Below are 6,417 nucleotides of genomic sequence, written 5' to 3' on the forward strand. Positions count from 1 at the left end.
AATGAAAGTTGTAGATCTTATTATTACCTACGCGTGGATATAAAGAACGTCAAAAACGGAGGTCGTATGTGAAAGTTACGGATTTTAGAAGTCGGAAGTGTGCTGTGCGAAAATGGGTAATGTGGCACAATCTTGGCCATTGCTTTCTCCCCAAGGCTTGCCACCAGATGGTGACATGTGGCACCAAGTTCAGCCACATTTCACCCTATAAATACCACCTCTCCCACCCTCATTTTCTTCACACCTTTCCCATTCTTTCTTCTCTTTACTCTCTCTCTCTCTAGCCCCGAAATCCCCCGAAAAGCCTAGGGAACCTCCCTAGCACGAGGCGGAAGCCCCGGAGTGCTCGAAGGCTCTGAGAAGAAGAGCTTTTCGGCTCGGGAACGCTGCTCCAAGCAAAGCCCGGTTTTCTATAAAACCCGCTGTAAGTGAGCTACGCCTACGCTATTTTTAATATAACTTTTATTTAATTATAGTAACGTTATTAGGAACTTATAATAAATACTTGGGCTATTATTATGGGTTATATAAGTATTTTTTTGACGCTTATATAATAATAATAATAGCTAGACTATTAATTAGTCTCGACGAATAATAAACTAAACTCTAGTGGTAATAATACTAGGTTTCGTCGAAGAAAAATTCTTTTTAAGAAGCGAAGCGCTGTCTGAGTTCGGAATCACCACCTTTTCCGGTGAGTGCATAGTTACCTTCAACTTACACATAGATATGAAGTATTTTATATAAATTACGTGCTATGTGTGCATATTATCTGAATACTTGCTATCTATGCTAGATGAACGTTGTTATACATGTTTTCAATGATTTAAACTGTATATGTATTTTATATCTACGAAAATGTTGGGGTAAAACATGGGTAGATGTAATAGGTGATGTGTGATAAAATGATGAGAGGCCTCGATGTTGTTGTTGTTGATCCAGTCATCTAGCGGAGTATAGATGACGACCACGGACTCTTCTAGACAGTCCAGTGGAACACTAGCAGGTTCGCAACCTGTAGGTGTTGTGAACGATGTGTTCACCGGTGTACTCCATCCCCCACATGGTTGCCTATTAGGACATTTATTGCTGAGGAATCCCCTTAGCAGTAGTGTCCGTCCCGATGATGATCCTTAGGCTAGGTCCCTTATGATAGGTGTTTAGGGACGTAAAGTGAGGATAACGGGAACGGGTAATCGGGTTATTGTTGATTGATGAAATTAATAAACTTATTGTGGGTTGAAAACCCTATGTGCTCACCAGGCTCCCAAGCCTGACCCACTCAGTTTTATGCATTACAGGTAGTGGCGCATGAGCATAGGTGTGATGTTTTGGACGAGGGATTACGGATATAGGCCTGTAGATATGAAATAATGTAGTAAGGCTTATATTGTACTGTTTATACTTTTGATCTGTACGAACATGACATCCCGAGTCTTTTAATGAAATACATTTCTATGGAAATGCTTTTGATAAATCTTTATCATATTATTGTTTTGGGACAAATTCCGCAACCCTTTTATTAAAAGATAACTCTGATTTTGAAATAAAGTATAAACAAAACCGGTCTTTTCTGGCCGTGATTTTGGGGATGTCACAGTTGGTATCAGAGCATTAGTTTAAGCGAACTAGGAATTTGTAGGATTTCTAGACTTAAACTTAGAATGCTAAGCGATGATTGTGAGGTGTGAGCACTAGCTTATTTTAGGAATTGTGCCTAAAATGCTTTTATGTGCTAAATGTTTTATGCATGATATGCTGTTATTTTGTTCGGGATCTATGGTCTGTTGCCGACCGGATCTGGAACCTTATGTGTTTAGGATTCTAAACGTACGACTACGATATTAGAACTAGCATGTAAACGTTTCGGAGTGATAAGGACGATTTAAAACGTCTCTCCTAAATAAAGATCTAAATCCACCTTATTCGGTATATAGATCAAGATGGTAAGGACCCGTAGCGGAAACGTAAACGCAAATGGGAACGGACACCAACCCCCCGTGATCGAGCAAATACCAGTTGTGGAAGCCGCTGCCGGACCAATAACGATGGCCGGAGTGCAAGCGATGATCCAGGCAATGTTGGACCGTCAAATGGAGGAAACCAGGCGTTTGCTCCAGCAAAATCGAGAGGAAGCGACTATTCAGCTCGAACAGCCCGAGTTGAACGAAGGGCAGACTGAAGAAGGAAACTACAGTGGGACTATTGGTCAAGCCAACCCACCGATAGTTAGGCAAAACCACCAGGATGGAGGAAATGATGGACGTGGATGCAAATACAAGGATTTCATGGCATCCAAGCCACCGAGTCTATCCGGAAGCCCGACGCCGGTGGAAGTCATGAACTGGATCTCTGAGATGGAGACAATGTTTGAGAGTTGCGAGTGTAGCAATAGGCAGAAGACTGCTCTTGCAGTTCCTCTATTGAAATCTGGAGTACTAAGCTGGTGGAAGCTATTAGCTGATTCAATGCCCAAAGGTGAAGCAAGCAAAATGTCGTGGGAGGATTTTCTGGTACAGTTGAAGATGCAATACTGCTCTGAGCAGGATCTTCTGGAGATCAGCAACGAATTCCAGAATCTGAAGAAGGGAAGAATGAGCGTTACTGAATACGCTGCAAGCTTTACTGAGAAAATGAAGCTTGTTCCTCACCTCGTCCCAACTGAACTCTCCAAGGTTAACAAATTTGCCCTCGGATTACCAGCGGACTTCGGTCCAATGGTCAAGCAAACTACCACTCTGAAAGCTGCCATCTGGGCTGCTAAGAATGTGGAGACCCAGATACGAGAAAAGGGTCTGGAGAGAGCGGAAGTGGGAGAGAAACGGAAATTTGACGGATCCTCGAGGTCCGGTAAGAAAGGTAGATTCTCGAAGTCTAGTTCGAGAGGAGGAGGATCAGAAGCAAAGTGGTGTGACAAGTGCAAGAAGAAGCACTCTAGGAAGTGTGATGGAGGGGTCACTTGTTACAAATGCGGAAAGCCTGGGCACTATGCCAACGAATGCACTCTTAACCAGAAGGCCTGTTATGGGTGTAATGAAGAAGGGCACATTTTGAAGGACTGCCCGAAGAAGAAGGAGGCAGGAAGACCCAACATACCACCAAAGCCGAAGGCGAGAGCCTTCCAGATGACGCTCGAGGCTGCAAAGGAGGCAGCAGACGTCGCTTCAGGTACCTTTCTTGTAAATGGTTTGCCTGCAAATATACTGTTTGATTCCGGAGCCAACTACTCCTTTGTGTCGCATAAATTTAGTGCGAAATTAGCATTACCTGTAGAAAAACTTGATAACGCCCTAATTGTAGAAGTTGCCAGTGGCAAATTCGTACCTGTTAGTAATCGTATTAGGAACATCGTCATTGACCTAAACGGAAACGAATTCCAGGAGGAACTATTACCCATAGAGTTAAACGGTTTCGACATCGTTTTGGGTATGGATTGGCTTAGCGCCAACGATGCCGAGATATTATGCCGAAAGAAGATAGTTAGGATAAACCCACCCGGAAAGGAATCATTTATGGTGTACGGGGACAAACGCAGAGTGAGTTCTGGAATCATATCCTTGATGAAAGCTAGGAAATGTTTGTCCAAGGGATGTGCATCGTACTTGGCATTCGTAATCGATGCTAAGAAAGAAAAGAAAGAGGTGCAGAATATACCGGTTGTGTGCGATTATCCAGAAGTCTTTCCCGAAGATCTTCCTGGATTACCACCTGATAGGCAAGTAGAATTTCGTATAGACTTATTACCAGGAACAACACCGATAGCAAAGGCACCTTACCGATTAGCACCGACGGAGATGAAGGAGCTCATGATGCAACTTCAGGAGCTGTTGGATAGCGGTTTCATTCGACCTAGTTCATCACCCTGGGGAGCTCCGGTGTTATTCGTGAAGAAGAAGGACGGAAGCATGAGGATGTGCATAGACTACCGAGAGTTGAATAAGGCAACGGTGAAGAACAAGTATCCATTACCGAGGATTGATGATCTATTCGATCAGCTGCAAGGTTCGAGCTACTTCTCAAAGATCGATCTTAGGTCAGGATATCATCAGCTGAAGGTGAGAGAGCAGGATATTGAGAAGACTGCATTCAGAACAAGATATGGACACTACGAGTTCTTGGTTATGTCGTTCGGACTAACCAATGCTCCCGCAGCATTCATGGATTTGATGAATAGGGTTTGTAAACCATTCCTCGATAAATCTGTGATAGTGTTCATCGACGACATTCTCATTTACTCGAAAAGCCAGGAGGAGCATGGCAAGCATCTACGAGAAGTGTTGGAGGTGTTAAAGAAGGAGAAGCTTTTTGCAAAGTTCTCCAAATGCGACTTTTGGATACGGGAAGTCCAATTCTTGGGTCATGTTGTTAACCAAGAAGGAATAATGGTTGACCCTGCCAAGATCGAAGCTGTAATGAAGTGGGAACGTCCGAAGAATCCCACGGAGATTCGAAGCTTTCTAGGATTAGCCGGATATTACCGACGATTTATCCAAGGCTTTTCTTTGATAGCTGCTCCATTAACAGCTTTGACCCATAAAGGAGCTACGTATACATGGAGTGAGAAACATGATGAGGCGTTCGAGAAGCTAAAGAAGAAGTTATGTGAAGCGCCGATACTTTCTCTACCCGATGGAGTCGAAGATTTCGCAGTTTATAGTGATGCATCTGGAGTCGGGTTAGGTTGTGTTCTGACCCAAAGAGAAAAGGTGATAGCATACGCATCTCGACAATTGAAAGAACACGAAAAGAACTACCCCACTCATGATCTGGAGTTGGCAGCGGTAGTATTCGCCTTAAAGATATGGAGGCATTACCTCTACGGCACGAAGTGCAAGCTCTTCACTGATCATAAGAGTCTCCAGTATCTCTTTAATCAGAAGGAGTTGAACATGAGGCAACGACGCTGGCTAGAACTTCTCAAGGACTACGACTGTGAGATACTTTACCACCCAGGTAAAGCAAATATTGTTGCTGATGCTCTCAGTCGGAAAGTCAATCTTGAAAGAAGAAGGCCAAGAGCGTTAAGAATTGAAGTCGTCTCGACGATTGTGGAAAGTATCAGGAAAGCTCAAGAAGAAGCCTTAGAAAAGAATGACCGAAAGGAAGAACGTTTGGGAAAAACGTTAGTGTTCGGTACGAACAGTCGAGGACTGAAGGTATTCCAAGATCGAATTTGGGTACCTAAGACGGGAGGAATAAGAGATCTTCTAATGGAAGAAGCACACAAGACCATGTACTCGATTCATCCCGGTAGCACTAAAATGTATAGGGACCTAAAACCCTACTACTGGTGGCCGACGATGAAGCTCGATGTTGCGAAGTATGTCGCTGAGTGCGTAACATGTGCGAGGGTTAAGGCACAACATCAAAAACCGTATGGGAGTTTAGAACCCTTACCTGTACCCATGGGTAAATGGGAAGACATCACCATGGATTTTGTGACTAAACTGCCCAGAACGAAGAATGGTCACGACATGATTTGGGTAGTCGTGGATCGTTTCACCAAGAGTGCACACTTCATAGCAGCCAACGAGAAGTGGTCTATGGATAAGCTCGCAAATGCTTACGTGAAGGAAATTGTAAGACTTCACGGTGTCCCTCTTACTATTGTGTCAGATCGTGATAGTCGTTTCACATCGAGGTTTTGGAGGAGTCTACAAGAGGAGTTGGGTACAAAGTTGTGTTTGAGTACTGCTTACCATCCGCAAACTGATGGTCAGAGTGAAAGAACGATTCAGACGTTGGAAGATATGCTGAGAGCATGTACCCTCGAATTCCAAGGGAATTGGGACGAGCACTTACCTCTGGTAGAATTTTCCTACAACAATAGTTTTCACTCGAGCATCAAGATGGCTCCTTATCAAGCCTTGTATGGGCAGAAGTGTCGTACGCCGTCTTGTTGGCTTGAAGCCGGAGAGAAGCAGTTTATGGGCCCCGAGATAGTCCATGAGACTGCTGAGAAATTGAAGGTGATTAGGGAAAGAATGTTAGCAGCTCAGGATCGTCAGAAGAGCTATGCCGACAAGAAAAGACGACCAATAACCTTCGAAGTTGGGGATTCCGTTTTACTTAAAGTCTCACCGTGGAAGGGACTTATACGATTTGGGAAACGAGGAAAGTTGAGTCCAAGGTTTATTGGACCATTCAAAGTTCTTCAGAGGATTGGGAACCAAGCTTACAAGTTGGAATTGCCCGAAGAACTCAATGGTATTCATAACACCTTCCATGTGTGTTATTTGAGGAAATTCATGGGAGATGTTCCCGACATAATTCCAATCTCGGAATTAAGGATGGATGAGAATAAAAGGCTGATCGAAGAGCCTGAGGCAATTATTGACCGTAAGACTAAGAAGTTACGACGCAAGATGGTCGACTTGGTGCTAGTCCGATGGAAACATTCGAATGGGCCGAATCTCA

At 43.9% G+C, this 6,417-nt stretch overlaps 1 long non-coding RNA gene across 1 annotated transcript; it reads left to right on the top strand.

The window, feature by feature from the left end:
- Positions 1 to 303: 303 nt before the first annotated feature.
- Positions 304 to 1,435, top strand: LOC145047980 (uncharacterized). The gene is made up of 3 exons (XR_013682611.1): positions 304 to 424; positions 626 to 694; positions 1,302 to 1,435. It is a non-coding gene; the product is annotated as an uncharacterized LOC145047980 (long non-coding RNA).
- Positions 1,436 to 6,417: the final 4,982 nt, after the last annotated feature.

Source organism: Lactuca saligna, chromosome 5 (assembly GCF_052625555.1).
Source record: "Lactuca saligna cultivar CGN05327 chromosome 5, ASM5262555v1, whole genome shotgun sequence".
Lineage (NCBI taxonomy): Eukaryota > Viridiplantae > Streptophyta > Magnoliopsida > Asterales > Asteraceae > Lactuca > Lactuca saligna.